The sequence below is a fragment of the Ursus americanus genome, chromosome 7 (assembly GCF_024610735.1).
Source record: "Ursus americanus isolate L20-20 chromosome 7, mUrsAme1.1.p, whole genome shotgun sequence".
NCBI classification, from domain to species: Eukaryota; Metazoa; Chordata; class Mammalia; order Carnivora; family Ursidae; genus Ursus; species Ursus americanus.
Window position 1 is genome coordinate 55,859,481 of NC_142133.1, and position 25,354 is coordinate 55,884,834.

Consider the following 25,354-nt stretch of genomic DNA (forward strand, 5'->3'; position numbering starts at 1 on the left):
GTGACAAGCAAGCAAACAGTTAAGTTCACAGGTGCTCCTGTGAGCAACTCTTTATTCTAACACCTTTGATTAAAATGAGATTTACTTGAAAAGCAACATATGCTTGTGAAAGACCATCTTGATCCAGTAACTCTTTGAATCCCATGAAAGAAGGGATGGGTCATATTATCCCTGGTATTATAGAAAGTGAAGAAATTCAGTTGTTTTTCCCTTAAAAAATTAAATGATAAAAAGAGTAATAACTAGGCATATCTGAGAATCTCTTTGAAAGGGAAGAGGCTTCCTGTATATGTATATATATGAATGTTGGATGATGTGGAAAAGGAGAAAATGACGTTTGTATTTGAGTGACAGGAGCTCAGCACACTGTTGATAGTGATGTTGAATTATCTTCAGGAGTCAAGCCTGGTCGTGTAGGAGCGCACACATTGGACTTCTGTTGTCAACTTCCACAGCATGAAAAAGTATCAATTTTGGAGTCAGATAGGGTACAAATATCCTAGCTCTCTCCTGGGAGAAGTAAGACCTCAGGCAAGTTGGTTAACCTCTTTGTAGCAGTCTCCTCCTGCATGAAATAACTACTGTGACGCCTCTTTCACAGGCCTGACTGGAGAGTTCAATGAATACATTTAGGCAGGCTTCCTGCCACAGTGCGTGCTTGGTACATAGAAGGTATTCAAGAAGTTTTAATTCTTCTCCCGCTTTACGTGGCACATCAAAATGTTAAGCACAAACAGAAACGTGGAGAAAATGGAGCGCTTCTAAAGTTCAGGGGTTTTTTATTGAACAAATGAAAAAAAGCATTTTCAACAGACAGAAAGTTAAGATAATAATAACAAGAAGATAATAACATTACTTTCTGAAAATTCATGATCTTACACTCCGCTAAGAAGAGGAACTCCTAGCCCCAGTTCTCTCTTTAAAACAGAACTTTTGACAAAATTAACAAAATTCCTTCCAATGTGTACTTCTAAACATTTTCAGAATCTGGTTATCCAAAATGATTCCAGTTCACAATGACACCTCCCACTATAAAATGACTTGGTCTCCTACACCACATTTTTAAAATATAGGGTTTTGTGGTTCACTGTGCCGCACAAAGGTTTCTTTCAAGGGCCAGGAATAGAGAAAAATAAGTGGAACCAAAGAGATCATTCTGAGGAAAAAAGCAGGACCTGCCAAGTGTTCAGGCTGGAAGCCTGAGAAACGCCATGAGCAATCTGTGTTTCGCTCTAGTCATTTTTAATTTTAATTAATCTTTGTGGTGGATCTTAGTACATGTCCTAATCTAGTCATCGTAATGGATTAAATCACCAGGTCAATTACCTTTGATCTGGTCATTCTCTTTATGTAAATTCATCTTCAGTGAACAAAATAAACAAAATCGCCGGCAATATAATACCAAAAGAAAATTTGTGCAAGTTTTAAAATTGAAGGAAGGAAACCTGACACTCATTCAGGTGCTCTGAAATAAACTCAAGTTTCCTGTTTGAAAAAAAAGGGAACCACTATCCGACAGAAATAGGTTTCATTATCACTGCTCCCTAAGGTGGATGTGTGGAGTTTTCCCCAGGAACCAAAAGACAGCAGTAGGATCCCCTACCCCGAGTCTTCCCTAACAGCCAGATTATATTGGGACTTTGGGGATTTTGAGACCATTTTAAGCTATGAGCCCATTTCCTTCCCATATATTATTTTAAACCCCTTGGGTACCTGCCACCGAAGTAACACTACTGCCTGACACAAACAGCTTCACAACCACTGATGAGCAAGGGAGGGGATGCCATATGTGAGCACAATGACACCTGAAGCAGCACGTCGCTTTGAAGATGGCATGGGGCTCAGTATCGTTAGCTGCTACTGACTGGTTTTCCAGGACCAACTGGCCATTCCTTGTGATTAAAAAATGCTCTCTCATCAGCTCTCTCATTTGACAGCCCACAGCCCACCCCAAGGATTAGAAATGGGTGTCTACCTTGTTCTCCAGCGAGTTGAACACGTTCCTCATCTCGTTGATTTTTTCATGAAGCTGCTCTAGAGAGGTTATGATCCCTCCATCCTGCCGCTGGAGGCGGGTTCCCACCGGAGGCAGGTTCAGGGAAGACTTGTACTTCGAAGCCTAGGGTACCACAGAGGGCATCTTAGGCTCAAAGAAATAGGGGAGAGGAGTCCGAATTCTTCCTATTTCCTGTTCTTAATTTCTGTTTCTCAATTTTCTTTACTTTCTTGGCTTCTTAACTCTTCTCAAGGTGAGTTTTAATCAATGTCTTCCCATCATTTTCCACCAAAGATCCCTCAAACTAAATTTTCATAAATTATGCAAGTCGTTCCAACTTGTTTTTCACACAGACTTGTCCTTCAATATGTTCCATTATCAAGGTCAAAGTCTACTCTGAGGCCCACTCAGGGGACTGGGCCCGAGCCTTGAGATCCCTGCTAAGTCATAAATGTCAAGATTTGAGAAAGCTCCACAAGGCAGGCCAAATGCCTACAACACCTGACTACAGGCTCTTAGAAGCAGCACATGATGGCAAGGATGCCAACATCATTGCTTTGGTTTCCCCCGACACTGGGGTTTGTACAGAGGAAACATCGTCTTTCTGCCAGTTTTTATCTTCTTAATTTTAGGCCTCTTTATTAATCCCCAGAAATATGATAATTTAGAACAAAAAGTGGGCAGCAAGTTGTTCGAACGGTCAAGAGTAGATTTCCCAAATATACTCCTCTACAGTCCCTGCAGAAGTTGACCCTTAATGTCATTCTTACAGGGCACTGCCGAAGCTGATATGAAGCATGGCGTGCTGGAAATTTCTCTTATCAATCCCTGGATGCACCACAGACCTAGTAGAATTAATTTCTCTGGTGTTGGAAGATACTCCTTAATGGCAAAAAGAGACTGAAGCTTGAAAAGGACTTAAAAATCCTAGAAAACTTTCAATGGCAATTTTAATGATGAAACCTATTACTGTAAGACTGGTTCCCATAATTTTTCAGTTAGGGGTCCTTTTGCACATAACTCATTTTCTTAAATTATTTTCATTACAGAGAAAAAGGAAAAAGAAAAAAATCACTTCAGATCTCCCTACTTGAATACAACCGCAAATGTTTTGGCACATTTCCTTCTGTTTTGTTCTATGAATGTAAGTGGATACATTTATATGGTTGAAATCATACTACAGATATATTTTGATCCTGTCCCCCCTTTACTGCCAAACATTGTTATAAACCCTTCCTATAGCCTTCGAATTTTTTCTAAGTGTCTATTTTTAATGGTTACTGGATATTCCATCCTATGGATGTGCCAGAGTTCATCCACCCATTCAGTTTTCTTAGAAATTAATGTTTGTAATTTTTCAACATTATAAATAATGCTGACATATAATGCTTTTTGTTTAAAGCTTGGTATGTATTTCAGATTATTTCCTTAGGATAAATTCCTAAATATGAAATTACTGTGAGTTTAAGGACGTTGGGTAGTATTTGACTCAAAGGGCTAAATTAGTGTATTTAGAAAAACATGTCTTGGACAAAATATATAAAACATAAGTAGTACAAATGGAGGGGGCTGCAATGCTTACATTCCTACAGGTTAGCCAGAAACACAGTTGGAATTTACATCATTAGAGGGGAGTTGAGCTAGGACCAAATGGTGCAGTTACCACATCTGTTGCCCTGATTGTGGGACCCCACCCCCATTTCTCACATTAACGAAATCTTATTTTAAAAATCCATGTGCAAAGGAAGTAATCAGTCTGAAGGAACACAATTTGACTCTGGAAAAGAGATTGGGTGAAATCTGAGAGGCCTATGTGCAGTGAACAAAGAATGAGAGAAAAGCGGGGTAGACTTGGATTCAAATAAAAGGCAATATGAGCCAAGGAGCCATCAGTGCGTCCACACAGATTCACTGGTTCTGGTGATAATTCTGGAATGCACTGGGAGATGGTAGTGCTCACTCTCCTGTTGGCTCCCGGGACCTGATTTGGGGTCAATGTACCTTACTCACCAAGGAGGTCAAATCCATCCAAAGAGCAGGAGTTAATTAGAGTTTTGAACATTTTAACACTTTTACTGTATTTTAGCTAATAAGTTTTGTAAAAGTTTCCACCAATTTACACACACTCATCAGAACTAAATATTATTAATTATTTTATTATTTACTAATCATATTGTCATAAGCCTCAAAAGCCTCAATCTTCTCTCCTACTTATTAGCTATCTGTAATTCTACTTTGGTAAATTGTCTGCGTCCTTTGCCCATACTCTACTGAGGTCTCAGAAGTTTCTTTTTTTACTGACTTATATTAACTATTTATATATCATTAAACCCTTGTGATAGTCTTTGTAAGAATTTTTCCCCATTTTGTTATTTGCCTTTGAATTGATTGAAAATATATTTATGTTGGGAAATTTTTGAATTATGATATGGGTGAAATCTCTAGCCCTTTCCTTTGTGATTTCTTCCAGTGCTCTTTTACTTAGACATTTCACATCCAGAGACAAGAAAAATTCTCACTAATTCTCAACTTTTATAGTTTGATTTTTAAATTTCCAGCCCTTTAATCCATTTTTGAGTTTATTTTGATTAGGCTATGAAGTAAGGATCTCTTCTTTTTTGTCCCAAAGAAGAACCAGACAATTTTCCAAACTCATTTGACACCAGACTAAATGACTGCATCAGGTCTCTTGGCTCAAAGCAATATACACATCTTGCAGATATTCATTCATTCATTTAACTAATATTTATTGAATATGTGTTATATTCCAGGCACTGTACTTTATGCTGAGGATACAACAGAGAGCAAAATGTACTAAATCCCTGCCCTTGGAGCTTACATTCTAGAGAAGGAAACAGACAATAAAAAAATAAATAAATAAACAAGATAATATTAACTATAATTTCAGGTAGGGATGGGGGTCTATTAAGAAAATAAAATAACAAATGGCTAAAACATCATATTTTCTTCAAATTTCTTATTTTGCTCTCCCTTTTTGGTATAGATTGTATTCTATTATAGTTAACCTCTCCCTGTTTCCCTCCTTCCTCTTCCTCCTCTTCTTTCTTTACTTCTCCTTCATCTTCTTTTGGTAAGTGTTGCTTGGAGTAAACAGACTGGGGTTTAGGAAGCATTCTTTTAAAACAAGGATGGGGTTATAATCACAGCATCATAGAGGTCACATAGAACAACTTCACTTCCACTGCTTCATTTGTTCCACTGCGAACAGATGTACTTGGATTTGTGATACAATAAGAGAATGAGGCCACCCCTCACTGCCGCTCTATTTAGCCAACATTCAGGGAGTGACCTACATAAAATCTATAATAGACTTTAAATCATTCCTAAGTTTAAAGACATACTCACAGTCATTCCAATGCCATACACAGGTCAGATGTGAACAGAGGGGAGGTGGGCAGGGAAGGCATTTGGAGGTCGTGGACAAATGAGGCATCAAATCAGCACTGAGTGAAGACTCACTCCTGCTCCCAGGCCTTTGTTCAAGCTGGTCCCTCTGCTTGAAACACCCTTCCCCATATCCACTTACCAAATGACCAGTCTGTCCTTAAATGCCTGGTTCAAATCCTTCAGCCAATATTCATTCATCCCTCCACCACATCGGTGCCTCTGTTGTAATCCTTCCAACAGCCTACCTGTTTGAGTTATTCATTGCATGTGTTTTCCAGGTACCGGACATTTAAAAATCAGTTGCAACTGTCTGTTGCATCTGTTTTATTTCTCATTAGACCAAGCAGTTGATTTTACACATAGTAACTTCTCAATAAATATGTATTAAATTGAAATGAGGCTATTTCCTCTATCCCTTCCCACTGCTGGTCTTGGTCTAGGAGTATCACAATTACAAAAATGTTTTCATAATCCTGTGTTGGTTCACCCTGATTGGCCCACAGCATTGATTTCTTGCGTGAGATTTCTGGGAACTAGTTGTTATTTTCACCTTACTATCACTTAAACTCAACAAATCTAAATAACATTTCTCCTAAAACTCTCCACTCTTCTGGATTCCTATAGCTCTTTTCAGAAGACCACTCTTTATCCTTACCAAAGCTTAAAACTTTACAGCCAACTTTGAAATCACTCTTTCTCCCAGCCCCCACGGAGCGCTGCTAGTTCTTTCTTCCCTCTCCTGCATTCCAGATAACAGTGCCTTAACTCTAGAGGGGAGCATGGATTTTCCTAGCCCAAGCTTCTTTTATATTACAAATTATATCAGAATAAACATCCATGATTTTTAAGGACAGAATTTTACTTTAAATTTGCATTTAGAAGATAGACCCCAAATAAATACTGTGTGAAAGCCAAAGCAGCCCCATATGACCCTTGTTGCAAACATATTATAAAATGTTTTACAGAATTTTTATCTTCCTTGGAAATTAAATTATTTCCATTGTTTAAAGGGAGCTTAACATTTTTTCGATCACCCTACATGAACATCTGCAGTGTTAACCCCCTTTCAGTCCTCAATTCTCCCTGCTGAAATAGGAAACCAAGAAAAACAGAGCTTGCTCTCTCCTTCCTCTCAGCACAGCGTAATGGCCAGAATGATGGTGGTGACAGGCAAGGAAAGTGGAGTGAACGTGGGAGTCATGCTGTAATTTAGAACCTGGATAAGCTGTCCTTCACTCAACAGTTTTCTCAAAGGTGCGACATGAGCAGCACTCTCTGCCCCTTCCTACCTCATGGTCCTGGTAAGTGAATAAAGGCAATGATGGATGTGCAGGCACCTGTGAGTACTAGAAAACTTTATACGTAAGCGACAGTCATCACTATCACAGGAGTGTTCAAAACGATCTAGGTGTCTTTACCTGGTAAATCTGCGTGGAAGGGTTATTCATCGGCATATGTTCATTCTCTCCTGTAGGAAGAAAGAGCTTTGTTCAAAGAACACGACTCATTCTGTCCCTATCCTTTTCACACACATGCAGGGAGTCAGGGGACTCATAGGATCTTAAATCTGTGGTTGCATGACAAGAAACCAATGATACAAGAACTAAATATAAGCTGGTGTAAGTGGTTTCTATATTCACATCTTAATGACCTAACCATATCTCCCTGATACAACTCTTACAGTAAAAAACAAAGCAAAACAAAGCCAAACATGTTCTACCACAGTGGGGAAGTTTCTCAACCAAACTGAATGATTAGTGAACATTAACCAACCAGAAGGGAAGGCCCATGAAGGGTTTCCCTCATGTTCTTGGGGCTGACAGGAGTTTACTTGAGGGGGTAGTTCTATACTCAGGAAGGCTACACCAGACACTTGTCCAGTTGTCACTCTGTTGTTCTCAGGAAGCCTGCATAAAATGTCCTTGCCAAACTTCTAAGCTCTCTCCTGTCACTGCCCAGTTCCGCTAAGGTAACCTTACTCTCTTCCTGGGCAAGAGGGTGGGTAAAGGGAATTATCACTGGAAAGATTCTGGGAAGGATGCAGGCAAAAAGAAAAGAATATTGGCAACCCCAGATACTGTGAAACGCAGGGCAAATACAAAGGACGTAGTAGGTTATAAAAACCACTTACAAACCAGGGAAAAAAAGGTTGGCTTAGTACCTTTCAGAACCATATTGGCTGGCCATGAAGACAGAACAGCCCATGTAAACATGCAGCTCATTGCTCATCCACTTATTATAGTTCCATTGTGCCACATTGTATGAATCAAACAGTTTATAGATGAAAGCACCGGTTGCACGTATTTGGTTGTATGGATGTGTATATTGTTCTCTGAAGACATGCTGGTATAGAAAACCCTTCCTTAGAGGAATACATAACCTCATCCCAGAACTTACACAGACAGAAGGCTGTTCCTATAAAATCCAGGTGGTTTGAGGTCACCAAAACTCCTCACACAAGCTTGGGTAGAGATTACTTAGCCTATTTTATACTGTGTCCCAACAGCCTGGTATCGTGGCAAGAACCAGAACATGAGAACAGAAACCAGGCTCCCAGATCAAACTTTGACATTTTGTGATTGTAGCCTAACTCCTCTATGAATGTTTCCTTATCTGTAAATTGGAGATGATAACAAAACTATTTCTATATGGTTAATTCTATATGGTAAAGATAAAAAGAGAGCACTTATGTGCTAACATAACTTAGGCTAACCTAGAAGGTGTCGGATGTTTATTAGTTGAATCTGTATCTTGGCCTTATTCAGCAGCTTGTTCTGAAGCAAGTCTTAAATTTATTGCTAAGAAAAATTAGGTAACTACTCAGACCAAATTATATATATAGCATTTCCTGTTTCTCCAGCACCAAGTCTCTGCTCTTCATGGTCATTATATGATGATAAGGAGATGAGAATAGTCAAGGCAACATATTATCATGTTTTGATACAATGGCAAGAGAAGACTGAAACCTACATTTCTTAAATCCCGAGATCTAAAGCAAGACATAGGAAAAATCTAACCTTGCTTTGTTTTGGTCTTTTCCATGGTGCCTGTTGCTTCTTTCCTCCAGCTGATTCTTCAACATTACATCCTCATTGTCCCTGGATCAGGCCACCCCTTCTTCTCTGGACCTGGCAGTTAAAATCAAGAATAAGGGATAGCAGGTAGAACTGGTGAAGTAACTGGACTTACTTTATGTGTTAACTTAAAATAATTTAAATGAACACAGCTATTAGAGGCAACTTGAGGTTTATGTAATTCCAGAAGAGTAAAAATATCAAGTTAATATTTAGTTTAAAAGTTAAAGGTTAAGTATTTTGTAATAGATATGAAACTTGTTACTTAAAAGTACAGTACTTTTTAATATACTACATTCTTTTCTGGATCAAATCAATTACTTTCGACCCATTGATTTTATTAACAGGCTATAGTTGAGGGAAATCATCTTAAGAAGAAAAAACTTGCAAGCAAGTACAAGGGCCAATACATCTGTTTCTATTTCATTACACAGTAAGCGCCTTGATGACCTCATTCCCACTTTCGGCATCTGGTAGACCACTTTACACGCAGGCGGTGTTATCAAATGTGGCCTGGTTGTAGTGACCGTCAGACATGAAGCCACACGTTCAGAATGCAATCTAACAAACAAACATAACCATTAGTGTTTTGGACATTGGCCCTCTTTTTGGCCATCTAGAATTTTAACCCTTTGCAATGTTGGGGGAATCCTCCCATCTTATGAAGCTTGACTCTAGACGCTGAAAGTGGTGGTTTCTCCTAGCCTCTCTTGCAGCTTAGGCATGAAGATCACATGACCTTCACAAGGATATGCCACTCAGATTTACTCACTTCAGTTGACACTGGCAGTTGCAGAAGGATTTCCTAGGACAGATACACTGGATGTACTTCGTACTTTCTAAGAAACAGAGTTCCTAAAATAGCAGTGGCAGCAAGGGTGGTGGCGGGGACCATGATCTGGTACGGAGTTGAGGTAACTCCAAGTGCTGCTTGTGGTGCTTTCCTCACCAGAAAAGCTGTACTCTACGATTTGGGGCTTTGTTGCTGGCTGCATCATCCCAGTCTTGTTCTCCCAGCAATTCTATGAGCTGCCCATAGCCTTTCAGCAAACTCCTTTGCTGCTGAAATCAGCCAGAGCTCTTTTCTGTTGCTTGCAACTGAGAAACCTGATTGAAACTGTCAAAGTATATTAACACTATCCAAGATTGAGAAAACACAAGGCAAAAATGTGTTCATTGCCCTAGAAAGGACATATCTAACCTAGAGTGACAAAATGCAGATCAGTAATTACCTAGGATAGGAGGTGGGGATTAATTGGGAAGAGGCACAGGGAACTTTTTAGGGTGATAGAAATGTTCTATTGCTTAATTGTGGTAGTGGTTATACACGTGCATAAATTTGTCAAAACTCATAAAAATGTATGTTTTCATTGGGTGCATTTTATTTTCTACAAGTTACACCTCAAGAAAATAGAATTCAAACTTTTCATTTAGGGGTGCCTGGGTGGTGCAGTCAGTTAAGCTTCCAACTCTTGGGTTCAACTCAGGTCATGATCTCAGGGTCATGAGATTGAGCCCCAGGTCGGTTCCATGCTCAGCAGGGAGTCTGCTTGAGATTCTCTCTCCCTCTCCTTCTGCCCCTCCCACTCATGTCTTTCTTTAAAAAAAGGTTTTCATTCATATATTGAGGTCTGTAAAGCAAAATAAGTTGGCAGGGGCAGAAGTGTAAACATGAATGAAAAAGCATCGATCAACAGCTATATAATTATAAATTAGGGATATCAAGAAAATCAAGGCTATACAGTCTTTGGAATCTTACACATTTTTCATTTGAGCATGAAAGTTATGTCAAGGTTGGGCATCTTCTCTAGTTACCTGAATGTCTTTTACAGCTGATATAAGTATTACTCAGATGAAAATTTTTTTCTCCTTAGCAATTGTTCATTTGTTTGACATCTAATGCATTCTATGAGGTATGTAAATTAAATCACAGAAAGTTAGAGCCAAAGGCCATGAGAAAATTATTTCATCCAGCTTCTTCATTTATAGGTGAAGAAACTGAGGCCTAGGGACAGGAAGAGAAATGACCTGCCCAAAGCCACGCAGCTTTGAAAATTACTGTTAGAAGTGATATCTGTTACTGTTTATGGGGGAAAAGAAATGTTGAAATATGTAAAGCTATATTTTTATGGATAATTATTTCCTAGGGATTTAGGTGTCTAATCTACAACTAATTGAAAACAAACTGAAAATACCTCTCAGGTGTCATAGATAAAATGTACAGATTTTCAGAGTTAGGACATCCTTAAACTCACATATGTACCTATAGTGACTGGTTAAAGACATAATAAAAAAGTGTGTGGTTCACAGAAATAAATTAGAATTTTTGTTTTAGTTATTTATTTACAAAAGCAACAAAACTGCATTAGAGAAAATTTAGACTATATAGAGGAAAAAACCAACTATAATGCCTGTACTTAAACAACCGTGATGATCATTCAGCTGTATTGCCTGCCAATCTTTTTCCTCTTGAATGTTTTGCATGACTGTTAATGGACCTACGTGCATCACTGTGTCACCTATGTTATAGCATAAGTGTTTTACTTTCTTTTTAAAAATTGGATCCTTGTTACTCATGTTGTTTTTATGGTGGCCATGTGAGCAGAGAGTTGGAGTGTTCCTCCCCGGTCCCGAGCAGTGTTAACAATCTGCTAGTTTCTTCCATTCCTCTCTCCATCCTCATATAATCATACACACACACGTACAAGAGCATACATGTCATTGTAGGTTCAAATGAAACCTCCCTGCATCTAATTTCTTTCACTTAATAATACATTGTGGCAATCTTTCCAAGTTAATTGGTATAGATCAAATAAATTATTTTTAGTGGCTGCATAGTATCTGGGGTACGAATGACCTATGTTAATGATTTCTGTATTAATGTACATTCCCTCTCTTTGCATTATTTTGCCCCTGCAAACAGTGCTATAACAAACAGCTTAGTACATAGAGCCCTACACACTGGTGCTTTTAATTATGTAGGATTTTAACAGGTAAGACTAGGCCATTTCACAAAAGGGCTGTAATTATTCTCATTTCCCTCAAGAATATTGCAGGAGTATCTCCTCTCCTGGATCCCAGCCTATAGCGGATGTTAACACTTTTAAGTTCTTGCCAGTCAGGTGAGTGACAAGTGATATTCCATAGTTACTTTTGCTAATTGCTAGTGCTACTGAGCATCTCTCCATAGACTGACTGTACATTTAGATTTGCTGCTTTGGGATTACCTGTTCCTCTGCTTTGCATATTTTTCCATTGGGTCGTCTGTTTTTTCCTTATCAATTAGTAAGGGTTTTCACATAACTGAGATTAGATTTTCATTTGTCGTGTGAGTTTTGAATATTTTTCCCATCTATCTTTTTTGTCTTCTGACTTTGTGGTCACTTTTGCTATTGAAACATTTTTAAATTTATGAAGTCAAACAGATCTTTTTCCTTATTTACTTCTAGATTTCTTACACTGCTTTAAAAGCTCTCTGCAGCCCCAAGATTGTATATACATGTTTCCCTAGATTTTCTTCTAAGTCTTTCATTATTTTTAAGTGTTCAATTCATTTGGAACTTGTTATTGTAAGTGGCGCGAGAGAGTGCTGGATTTGTTTATCTTCCAGGCAGATAGCTGCTTGTGCCTGCACCAGTCATTACCTAGCCATCCTTTTCCTTCATGGAATTTGAACATTATTTTTGTCACACATTGAATTCCCATATACACAGAGATCCTTTATGGGCCCTCTGTCCGATTCTGATCTGTTTCTATTCCCAAACCACAAATTATAGATGTTCTTCTGTGTTTTAAAGACATTTGGTAAGGCAAGTCAACTATTATTTTTTTATTATTTGCTTTACCTGACATTTATTTCTCCATATGAATAAATGAACTCCAAGATCATTTTATCCATTAAAAAAAATTAGGATTTCCGTTGGAATTGCATTAGATTTATATGTTAATTTGGGACAACTGATCTTTTTTTTACATCAGATCTTGTCATCCAAAAGTATTTGCCTGGATCTTGCTTTAGGTCTTTTGATCAGATTTTATTGTTTTCTTCTTAAAGATCCTGTACTGTTCCTGTGAAATTTATTCTTCAGTATTTTATAATTTTTATTGCTATTATGAAGGGCATTTTCCCACTTCCACTTCTAGCTGGTTTTTGTATTCTCTGGTTTTTTTTGTGTGTGTGTATTTATTTTACATTAGCCACCTTAGTAAATTCCTTTATTAATTATAGATTTCTAAATGAGTTTTTCTTGGGGCGCCTGGGTGGCTCAGTCAATTAAGCATCCAACTCTTGATCTCAGCTCAGATCTTAATCTCAGGGTCGTGAGTTCAAGCCCAGCATGGAGCCCACTTAAAAAATAAAATAAGTAGGGGCGCCTGGGTGGCACAGCGGTTGGGCGTCTGCCTTCGGCTCAGGGCGTGATCCCGGCGTTCTGGGATCGGGCCCCACATCGGGCTCCTCCGCTGTGAGCCTGCTTCTTCCTCTCCCACTCCCCCTGCTTGTGTTCCCTCTCTCGCTGGCTGTCTCTATTTCTGTCGAATAAATAAATAAAATCTTAAAAAAAAAATAAAAAATAAAATAAGTAAATGAGTATTTCTTGAGATTTCTAGGTAATTTTTAAATTTATTTTATTTTATTTTTTAGTAACATAGGGCTCAAACTCATGACCCCGAGATCAAGAGTCACACACTCTTCTGACTGAGCCAGCCAGGTGCCCCCTTTCTAGGTGATTTTTATCCTTATTTTCAAATATTTGTACTGGTTATTTCACTGTCCTATCTTATTGTATTTCTTAGAGCTTCCAGAATAACACCACTACTAATAGTGATAGTGGACATTATGACCCATTTTCTGATTTTACTGTAAATGGCTTTAAAGTCATTTAGAATGATACTTGCTATCTTTGGTAAATAATCTCTATCATATTTAAATAATTTCTTTTTAGTTCTATTTTACTAAAATTTCTTATTAGGAATGATTATTGTATTTTACTAGTCCTCTCAATAGCTATTGATAGAATTGCTTTTTTTCCTTTAATTTATTATTATAATGAATTATGCTGCTTCTCTGATGTTGAATCATCCTTACATTCCTATAATATTTGCTTGGTCATAGGATAGATCTCTTTTGATACCCTGCTGGATTCTCTTTGTTAATATTTAGACATTTTGCATCTATATTCATGAATGATTTTGATCTGTGGAAGGTTTATTGTTTTTTGTCTTTTATTCTCTTTTGGCATTAAGGTTATGCTAGCTTCTTAAAATGAATTAGAGAGTTTTCAATCTTTTCCTGTAATTTGGAAAAATTTCAGTTTAATTGAAATTATCTGTTGTTTGAAAGATAATAGAGCATAGCTATGAAACCATTTGGACCTGGTGCCTTTTTTTTTTTTAAAGGTAGACAGATCTTTAAACCCTTTTCAATTTTCTCAAAGGTCATTGATGTACTCAATTTTTCTACTTAATTCTGTAATTTATGTTTTCCTAGGAAACCATGTATTTCCTTAAGTTTGTCAACAAATCTGCTGATAGAGCTTACGCATCTTTCTGTATGCTATATAAAGAATGGTGGAGGGTGCCTGGGTGGCTCAGTCGGTTAAGCATTTGCCTTTGGCTCAGGTCATGATCCCAAGGTCTTCTCCCTCTCTCTTTGATGCTCTCCCTGCTTCTACTCTCTCGCTTTGTCAAATAAATAAATAAAACCTTAAAAGAAGAAAAAGAAAAAGAATGGTGGAGAGAGAAATAACATTTATTGAACAGCTGCTATGTGCCAAGCTCTACTGCTTCATATTTATTGATATTGTCCCATTTAATTGAATCTTCATATTGGTCCTACTGAGCATGTATCATTATCCTCATTTTATAGATGAGAATATTGAGGATTGGGAAAAAGAGGTAATAATATACCCAGGATCACGGATAAAAAACGGCAGAGGGAGCCAGAATTGGAACTCAGGTCTCTGTGATTTCAGAACGGGTGCTTTTATTCCTTGTGTCTTTCTCCAGATCGTTACACAGTCATTATATCTAGTTACTAAAAAATAGTTGTTTGAGGAAATGTGTCGGTTTTCCTTCCTTCCTCCAATTATTGAACATTAGGATAGTTTTTTGTTTTTCACTATAATAAATAAATGTTAAAAGGAATATAGCTTTTTTTCTTTTCATATTTAAGACATTTTTTTTCTTAGGCAAGTTTTCCAGAAGAGAATTACTAGTTCAAACACTGTGATCATAAAAATAAGTAATGTATATCGAAAGGCACATTTTAAAAGGGAGAATAACAAGATTACATGGAAAAGAAGTATGACTTTTTCTGGAAAAAGCCTTACTACATTCTGACATCCCCTTTGAGATTTTACTTACAGTCCTGAGCCCATTCTCTAGCCTGTCTTTCGTTGCCCTGGAATCACTAACTGGTGGATGCTTTCCTCTCACCAAATTAATGTGGCTTCTTCTCCTTCCCAGTGTCTCTCCTGTCTTTCTATCTCTAGAGTGGCAGAGCCAGCCTCTAAACACACCCATGTGGGCCCTGGCAGACGCTTGGAAAACACTGCTTGTTAAGTTTTTAGGAAGAGGCTATAAGTTACTAAACCATGCCTGATCATTATATAGAACAATGGTTTTCAGTCTGTACTCCTCTAAGCCCTCGGCCTTTTTTGAACCTGCCTTGGGAACAGGGAGAAAGCCACCAAGCTTGTGGGGTCCTGGGCTCCCCTCTCCATCCCCTTCAACCAGAGTCTCTCCGTTCTTCTCTGATTAACAAACTGCAGCTTTGGGAAGGATTTCCTTTTAAAATCTGTTTCTGCTACTGAAAGACAAAGGTTCTAAAATTATTGCAGTAGAGAAATAGGAATTAACCTAAGAAGTGATAGCCAGATTTTTATGAAATTCATTCAAATAATTAAGTTAATAATATTAATAAAGTTAATAGAAGCCTAAAGAACACCAAAAAATAAAATCTCCTGACCCTCCCCTAGGCTGACCTAGAATGTATACCACACACACACATACACACGAAAGACCACAAAAACTTAGGATTGTCTATTACTTTCCAATTACTGCTGTGACAGAAAAGGAAAGTTTGGCACTTTGGGGAATTGAAATTAATTGAAAGCAGACTTGAGTTAATTTCCATTTCAGTGTCCTTTATTGAATGGGTCTTTAGTGCACATTTCTAATTTAGTAGAATGAGAACTTTTTATGTTGAGGGGAGGGTGATGAGGAAATATTTTCCCCTGAAACTAAAGTTAATTCATCAGGACAAATCCTGCAAATGTTTTCACAGAGGCAAATCTATATGATCTTTGCGATGTAGAAAAATGCTTAAAAAAATTTCTAAGGGGGTTGTTTTTCTCCATAGCTTAGAAGCGACCAAGGTTTCATGAAATGACATATTTCATGACCTTTTTTGTACACATGCCATAGTTTGCACTCTCTCCTACGTTGTCTTTGTTGTTCATTGCAGCTGTGCTGTGCTGGGCATTGTTACCATCCAGCTTATATGGAAGGAAACTGAAGCTCTCAACAATTAAGTATGTGCCCAAAGTTACTTCAGAAGTAGCTCCAAGACCATTACTGTATTAACCTAGATCTTTGAATAAACCACTTCATGCCACAGGATCTCAAAGCACTATAATAGAAGAAACCACTTTTACTGTATTTAAAAATGTATTCCTTCCTACATGGGCTCGGAGAGCCATTTGAACAAACAGGTTGAATGGATTGGTAAAAGGAGAAAAGTTCTAGCGAGCCTGACAAGACAGAGGGTGATTGAGAGAAAGATAAAGAATACAAAATAGGACAAAAAAGAGGGATGTTACCACCAATTCAGAGGGTATGAAATAGTATTTTAAAAATTCTATATGTCATTTGTTGCCAATAATTTTTAAAGCCAAATGAAATGGACAATTTTCTAGGAAAACAGATTGCTGAGCTTTAAAAACTGTAAAGTCAACCGCAACAACTATCTAGAGAAGATATTGAAGGGGGGGTGTCAAATATCTACCCCTCAAATAAGAAATAACCTAGGGTAATATCACAAGAAGTTTCTGAAAATAGCAGTGACTGTATTATGTAATCTGTACCAAGGAATAGTATATATGTAAATCCCTAAGTCTATCCCATGAGGTTCTGATACCAAATCTGCTCTAGAAAAACCTAAATAAATAAATGTACAAATATTCTAAATCAAATATCAGCAAAAATACAACCCTGTGAGTTTGTTCTAGAGTATAAAAATAGCTGGATGCTTATAAATCTAATATAATTCATTAATCAACATAATGCAAGAAAACAGAGAGCATAGCGTGACCCTTAGAAGCAAAATGATAAGGAGATAAAACAAATTTCACAATATATAAGCATGGATGCAAGTGATTACAATGAGGATACCCAATGATAATGTAATTTTTTACACCTGCTTCTAAAAACATAGATAACCAAATCATTCTTGAATACATAGCAGCTTATGGTGACAAAGGCAATACATTAAAGAATTAAAATCTAGGACTCTGCCTCCAGACATCCGCCAAAATAAGCAGTCTTATTTTGAAAATGGTCCTCGGTCCTCAAGTCAGCCTCTTAATTGACTTTTTCCCAAATATGGATGTTGCTAGAAACAGGGCAGCCCCTGCCACGGAACCAGGTCACAAGGCCATCATCACGTCCTTGGTTAACTGCCTAAATGCTGGTCCCCTCAGCAGACTATGAGCAACTTGGGAGCAGAGTGGGGTTTTATTCATCTCTGTGTCCCCAGCTCCTTGTGCCCTTCTAGGGCTTGTGATCAACAAATACTTGTGGGAGTGAACTGAATTCTCATCCTGGATGATAAGAGAAACATGCCTTCTACCACACGGTGCTTCACATAAGCAAAAAGAATTACTGGTAAATAGAGAAAGAGTTTAGCCTCAAGGTGATTTTTATTAGGGGGGATAAAACCCATCAAGCAAAGGTTTAGTAGCAGAACCATATCCCCTGTGCCCACCATTGGCTTAGAGATCTTGCCATCTCTTAGCAAACGGCGCCACAGTAAAACTAATTATAACTACCAAAGCCAGTGAGAAGAGGAGCAGAGAGTGGGCAATTCCAGAGTTCAAGGGCACACAGAGGTTCTTTACATCAGAATACAAATTAACAAAGATCCTTTCACTTCCACTCCACAGGCACATTAGTTTTTTGGTTTGTTTACCTGGGATCAGTCAGGATAGAGTAATTTGGTTGAGTTGTCATTTGTCAACAACAATTGGAAAAAAAGAACACCAGTATGCTATCACACACAAAAAAACAACCCAATGGTTAGAATTATTTTAAAATTAAAATTAAAATTTAGTTTATCATGTCATTTAAGACATCAAAACGTATCAACAGTTTCAGACCCTATTACTTCCAGGCGCTCTTCTGACTCATTTTATTGACTGGCATAAATGTGCCCAAACCGAATTTTGTGAACCTCAATGCTGTAGCATGGGTCTGGTTAGGAGGATGGGCTCTCTCTCTTTTCTTATCCTGGTTCAACTCACTTTAATTTCACCCTCTCAAACAGGTTCTCTCCCTGGATTCACCTGAGTTGAAGTTAAGAGCCTCTCCGGGACACTGCAGGAGGCGGAGGGCAAAGTGTTGCCCCAGTGCAAGGTAAACGCCTACTTGAGAGGAAGATGAAATGACTGTCACTGTATTTTCACCAGGCTGGTCCTGATGGGACAGGCGGGAAGACAGCAAAGGGCGAGAGAGGCTCCTGGGAGAACCCTGAAGGGAAGAGTCCTGAGCTCCAGCCCTAGGGACGTCCCTAATTAGTGGGGGGGGGGGGGATGTGTATCCAAATGGCAAACCATAACTAGTCCTCAGGAAGTATGCCTCCTGCTGAGGCAGAGGCAAGAGGCAGCAGCAGGCCTCACAAGAGCTGGATCACGTGGCCGAGTTAGTAGTACCTTGTGAAATAGATCATCAGTCACCAAAGCCTTTTTTAGGTGAGAGGGGAAACCAGGTTACTGCTGCCTCTCCTGGGAGATGTTTTTTCATAGTACAGATAAAATGACATCCAATTTGGATCTGCCTTTGGCATTTTCAGAACTGCTAGAAAGGAGAATAGAGTAAAATCCAATCCTCAGAAGGACTGTAATTTCTCATTACCTCCCAGCGAACAAAGACTCCAGGTGTTGGAAGTCACAGACAAACCCCGCAAATCTATAACCTCAGTTAGAAGAATAGCCCCACAGCTCATGCACTGTTGACAGGGGTCCGTGATGGTCTTGGGCCACTAAAAAGCGACAACATTGTCCCTGCAGAACTGGTCTACCCACGCGCTGTATGCATTTCTACCTGAGGATCGCAGTCCCTGCAGGCGCCCTGCCTTAAAACCCTCTGTACTCTGCCAGCCCAGATCCCACTCAGCCCTCAAAGGGCAGTTCAAGTGTCGTACCCTTCATAAGCCTGCCTTGGCCATTCTCTTCAGCTGTCACCTATCCTCACTAAGGCAAGGGTCATCTTATAACCTGTTATTACTAGAGTTAAACAACACATTAACCTAGATAGAAGAAATAGTCAACATTTTTATTCATCGATGAAAAATGTAAATTCATCATTAGCTTGATTATTTCTTTTTTAATTTCAGCCTACTTCATACAGGCCTTCCTAGAGTTAAGGCATCATGCACCCAATCAATGAGTAATTTCTTAGCACTTCTTACCAATATCTGGCAAGTCTGGCACAAAGTGAAAAGATCTAGAAATACTTCATAAAGAGACCAGAACACATTGGGGCTGGTTTTGCTAAGAAGCTATATCCTGATTCCTAAATCTCTTGTTGCACTGTTTCAATTTCCTTTTGGGAACAAGTTGGGACAGGAATAAGTAAATGAAAAACAGAAGTTCTTCATCCTCCTGACTCCAAACTGAATTACATGCTTCTCCCATCCCATATTGTTAGATAGCAATCCTAATCTCCAGAACCTTTAAAAATAGATATGGAAACACACTGAAACAATCTCACTTGAAATCTATTCTAGGGCTGCTTAAACATGCTATAAGGAAATCTTTACTTGCATAGATTATGCCCGTTTCATCTTGTTCTGATGCCATTTCAAAATGGTTCCCTCACGGAAGGCAAGTCAGTCTAACAGGGGGTGCACACGTGCTGCACCTCATCATTTCCTGCCTCCAGTGCTGTGTGCTTAGTGCTTTTCATAGACCATCCATTTTGCTTTTTGATAATGCAATCTGAACCTTTTCACCCGGCATCCCACTATAGATCAATGTAAAAATGTTCCCCCCCAATCAGGAGGGTGTACACCTGCTGACTAGCAGGGTTGGGGGGGAGAGGGATGGGATGAATACTTGACTGAGATCCAACCCTGACTTCTGACTCTGCGGGGCCAAGAGGAAGCCACGTACTCTCTCTGGGCTTCCGTTTTCTCATCTCTAGGACGAGGAGGCTCTCAAAGTCTTCGGAACTCTAAAATGCTGAGGGTGTCTAAATACTACTCAGCAACATGGGGATATAGCAACCAACCGCCTCCCTTCCCCAGCCCCCTCAGTCCCCTCAGCCTCCCATAATTGTTCTTTTGTTCAATCAAAAAAACAAAAAACAAAAATGAAAACAAAACAAAAAACCCACTATACCCCAAGCTGGAATTATGCTAAGCCATTCATAATTTCCTAATCCTTAATTCTTCCACTATGCAGTTTTAGCTGTTTTTTAGTACTTAGGTCTTTATTTTGAGGGAAGGAAACAAAACCAGCTGTTTTTCTGATCTTTTCTCTTCTCTTCTGCTAAATGGGCATCCCTTGTTGTTATATCTCTCTCTAATGAATATTGTCACTTGACAGTTCCATGGTCACCTCAAACTCAAGCTCTTTAAATCACACTGGTCATCATTAGCCTATCCAGGCTCCCCGGTGGGAGTTCCCTAGCTCTGTCACTGGCACTACCATTGACCCAGGCTCAAGACCTCTGAACAAACTTCCTCTCCTCCTCCAATCCAGCAGTGAAGTCCTTCTGAGTCTTTCTTTGTCAGATTTCTTAAATTTCCTCCTTCCCTTTTCATTCTCTTTGTTTCAACACTGACTGTTCCGTGCCTCAACCTCTGTAGGATCTTCGTAATTAGTTTAGTCAACACTCGACAATGCTACTAGAGTATTTTCCTTTAAATATCACTTGATCATTTCTTACTCCTGCTCAAAAACTCGAGTTGTAAAATATAATACATAAATTGTTTTTTCTAGGTCCTCCGCAACATCCCTGACCTTCCTCTCCAACCTTGTTTCCAATACGTAGGAGGTATTCCAGCCTCCTGAGTTAATGCATTGTCTACATCCCTGCCTTGGCTCTCCCTTTCTGTGCTTCCTGGTCTGCCCTCCTCACCCTACCCCAGCTGTCAAATCCTGACTCCTTCCCCAAGGTCTAACTCAGGCTCCTGACCTCTGGAACTTCCTCCTTCAATCCAGTAGGATATTACCCCTCCTTTCTTGGAATATCTGTAGAACTCAATTGGAACCTTAACCATGACTTTCTACTGTTATTTATCTTACATAAATAATCTCATTTTCTAAATAGATTATAAACTTCTTGAGAAAAGAGGCTATTTTCTACCTCTTAGTATCCCTGGTGCTCATTCTACGTTCTTACACAGAGTAGAAGCTCACTAAAAACTTATTGAGTAAGAGGATAAACCTCCTAAACACTGCAAATAGTAACTATTTAGCACATAATCTAATGTGCTAATTAGGTGTAATTAATTATTAATAATTAATTGGTTAAGTGTTATCTTACCTAAAAATCTGATAATCAGTAGTCATGGATGTAGAGGCTAAGGGAGGAAGAACTTGGCCACAGGAAATCCAGGCTGAGAGAGGTGGAACAAAGGGATTTAAGGCTCTGTCTCAGCCCTAAAGAGGGTTTTCAGAACTACAGGACCGAAAGTAGGATGACCTGTGGAGCACTTGGGTGGCTCCGTTGCTTAAGCATCCAACTCTTGATTTCAGCTTAGGTCATCATCCTCAGGGTCGTGGGATTGAGACCCACACTGAGCCCCACATCTAGCCCCATGTCGAGCCCCATGCCAGACCCTGCATCAGGCTTGGAGCCTGCTCGAGAGTCTCTCCTCCACCAATATATGTGTGTGTGTGTGTGTGTGTGTGTGTGTGTGTACATAATGTTTTGGATTTGGAAGCAAGGTGAATCCTTTTCATCCTTAGCCCACTTTGGAATGCACCTTAGCAACCTCACTACCTGGGATTTGCCCACTTCTCTTCTTTTAACATCCACAGGACCTGCCTTTAGCCTGCAGTGTCCGCCATCCATCAGCTCGGGGACCCATGCCTCTGGTCTGCTCCAAAACAAATTACATGATAGGCAGTGAACGAGCCAGTGGATGCAAGATGAATCTAGGGGGAGAAAAACAAAACAAAACACCTATCCCTTTGAAAGGAGTATTTCCAGTCTAGTCATTGATTATTTACCTCCTTCCCACACATTCTTTAGGTTGTGTCCTGCCTCTAGGCAGGCTGTGGTTTGTGGAGCTGAAGAGAAAAGTACTGAAAATCGGGATGCAAAATTCACATGCCAAACAAATCCCTGCTTGGTAAATTCCTACACATTCCATTGCCAAAGCTTTTTGAATTTATTGTTAAGAGGCATAATTCCCATTGACAAAAGTGAAATAAGTAAGTAGATTCAGTACATTTGAAAAGTCATTAAAATGTTAGAATGTTTAGAATCATAGAAGTGAGGTAAACTCATTTGTGAAAATCTTGGGACACGAAGGATGGGACAGGGCAAAGCTAGGGTGAAACCCAAACTCTCACACACCTCCACAGAGCCTGTTTCATTCTTATCTCTTGACAACTTCCAGGTCTTCTCAAATTTACAGTATCCCATTATCATACATCAAGGATAAAAAAAGTTCCGAGGCTTTTGGTTGCTGCTTAAATGTCACCTTATTAGAAAGGCCTTCCTGGAGCGCATGTGTAAGAGCAGGACCCAGCCTCTGCTGCCCACCTGCCCTTCACTGCTTTCTTCTCCATAGCATTTACGAGCAAATGATGATACCATCTTTTTCTTTGTTTACCGGCCATCTTGGCCTGCCACCTCCACATCATGAGGGCATGGGCACTTTTATTCACCCTGCATCCCCTCAAGTCTAACGCAAGATCTAGCACAGAATAGGTTTGAATAAATAGGTGTTGAATAAGTGAATGAACCAGTATCGTAGTTTGGAGGGACCAGGCCAAACCAAACCAGCATTACTTGCAATACAAGCTAAAGATTAAGCACATAGGGGTGAAGAAAATCAGAACTGAAGGATTACATAGAGATCAGCCAGCCAAACCCTGTTGCTTCACGAATAAAGAAAATGAGGTCGAGAGGTTGAATGACTTGACTGAGTCCTAAGCTCCTGTTTGGAACAGAAATAATAAAATGGTTCACTCAGAGGCCCTGGTTACCACTGCAGGAGCCAGAATCTGGCGCTTGCTTCTGCCGCTGCAGCCTCAGCCCAGCTGTGGGATGGGGGAGCCTGCTTGACACTCTCAGGCCTGAGAACAGGGTTAGAGCTGGATTATGGAGCCATGCATGCACCAGTCTATCACAGGACTACAAGAGCCCTGGAAATGAGAGCGAGAAAACTGGATCTGTCAGGACTTCTCTCAAGGACAGTGTCTCGTGTGATTGAAAGGAATGCTTTGTAAACATGGCGAGGGTATGTGGGTGGGTGTGTTTGGGGTGGGGGTGATGGGATGTCCTAGGTGCAGTCTGTTGTTTTGTTTTGGTTTTTTTAAATTAGAATTAGGCTCCACGCTCAACGTGGGCCTTGAACTCACAACCCTAAGATTAAGAGTCCCATGTTCTCCCGACTGGGCCAGCTAGGCACCCCTGTAGGTGCAGTCTTGAGTAACAACAAATAGTCATCAAAAAGCCAGCTAAGAAAGGTGAGTCCGGTTTCCTTATAAAATGTTTGTTTTGCTGAGTGCTGTAGTGTGAGGCTGGAGCCGAGCTGCCTTAATCCAGGATGGGAGGCCAAGTATTGCCCTCAAGGGGCCTCCTTTCCCACTCTTCCTCCCTGAGGGGATCAGCTTGTCCCTTATTCAAATGTTCAGTATTGAAAGCAAATCCATTTGAATGAGTGTCCGATTGTTAGTCTCCTTCAGGTCTCTTGACCCTTAATTTTATATCCCAGTAGCCCCTTCTCACCAACTCATCAGCTCTGCAAATCACAATCTCATCCTATCCTCTCAGACAGTCTTCTCTGGAACCTTGGAGAGGCTGCCTGGGTGAGGCTCCCCACGTGTCCCGGGGCCGGCTAGACATTAACCGATATGATGTTGCTACTTGTAACAGCTATTGCCAGAACCAGCTGAACTTACTTGATTTGTTTCTCCGTTTCATACTATTTCAGATAAAACTTTATAGTAGTTAGTTTGTGTGATATAGATGTGTAGATGATCGCAGTTCATGCATTTCATCAAACACTTGCCTCTGTACCTTTGTTCCTCCCATTCTCTATGCCTCAAGTACCTTTCCTCACCTAAAGAAGTATTTCGCACCCTTCAAGGCTCCATTCAAGCACCTGCTTCTCTATGAAGCCAGCCCTGTTCCTCCAAGTCATCTTTAGTCAATCTCTCTTCTACTGCATTCTCCTATCATACTATTAGTATCCCTAGTTCCCATGTCTGATTCTCATGCAAAACTGTCAGCCCCACTAGGGCAGGAACCATTTCTTATTCATAGCTGTAGCCATAGCACCTTATTCATAGCCATAGCACCTGGGCGTCTGGTTCTTACCACACTAGAGTGCTGGACTTTAAGCCTCAAGATAAATATAGATCATCTCCCTATATGGCAATTTTACTCAATAATAAGCAACTTAAAAATTATTATATATTCTTAAATGCTGAGATATTTTATAGAGAGGCATGCAAAATTAGCTTGGCTTTTAAAAGGTAAATACATTTATATTATTTGTTCGCATTCCTCTGAGGCAGTTTGAGAACTTTTTGTGATGAGCACTCAACACAAGTTTGAGTTGAATTTAATTCAATTCCAGAGGATGTGAATGGTTAATGATTTTTTTTCCCCTAGAGCAGACAACAATAGGGAGAGGTTGGGAAAAGGGTACAAACTCTCAGCTATAAGATGAATAAGGTCTGGGTCTAATGTATAACATAGTGACTATAGTTAATAATACTGTATAACTGAAAATTTCTAAGAGAGTAGAACTTAATGTTCTCACCAGAAAAAGGTAAATATGTGAGATGATGGATGTTCTAATTAACTCAATGGGGGAAATCCTGTCATAGCGTTTATATATAACAGACCAGCTGTTAAATACACTACGATTTTATTTATCAGTTATTCCTCAGTAAAGCTGAGGAAAAAAGAAAATGACAACTTTATTCATTCACAGTAATAGCAAGGAGATGCATTTTTGTTAAATTAATAAGCTAGAAAAGGTAAGCTGGAAAAAAAATGCTATTTCACCTCAAATTATAAATTTTGTTTTAACAAAAGTTCACTATCTAAACATAGGGACTGAGAAATCTTTTGGAGGAACTACCCTTTGGCAAAGAGCAAATGCATCTTTGTATTTAAAAAATTTTTTATGACAAATGATGCAAAACTGCATATTTAATATATGGATAAGTTTAGTCTTCAAAGTCCTACAGCATCTGATAAGTAAAATTTTAATGAATAATAAATATTAATCAAGTAATTATCCTTGAGATGTTATAGTCTTGCCTCAATTATGAAGTCATTGCCAAGTAGTAGGAGGCAAGACAAAATTGGATTTTTTGCTAGGTATATTAGGTTAAGACCCAAAAAGAAATGAATCAACTATGCCATTATTTGTAAGACTTGCTCTAAATTGCTTTACTTTGAAACCTGA

At 39.2% G+C, this 25,354-nt stretch overlaps 1 long non-coding RNA gene across 2 annotated transcripts in view; it reads left to right on the forward strand.

The window, feature by feature from the left end:
- The window catches only part of LOC123799810 (uncharacterized), a 58,295-nt gene that overhangs the window by 25,021 nt on the left and 7,920 nt on the right, over positions 1 to 25,354 (forward strand). For both annotated transcript variants that reach the window (XR_015725280.1, XR_006781712.2), the window contains exons 8-10: positions 3,046 to 3,140; positions 6,541 to 8,565; positions 18,020 to 18,108. This is a non-coding gene — a long non-coding RNA (uncharacterized LOC123799810). The remainder of the gene's footprint in view (positions 1 to 3,045; positions 3,141 to 6,540; positions 8,566 to 18,019; positions 18,109 to 25,354) is intronic.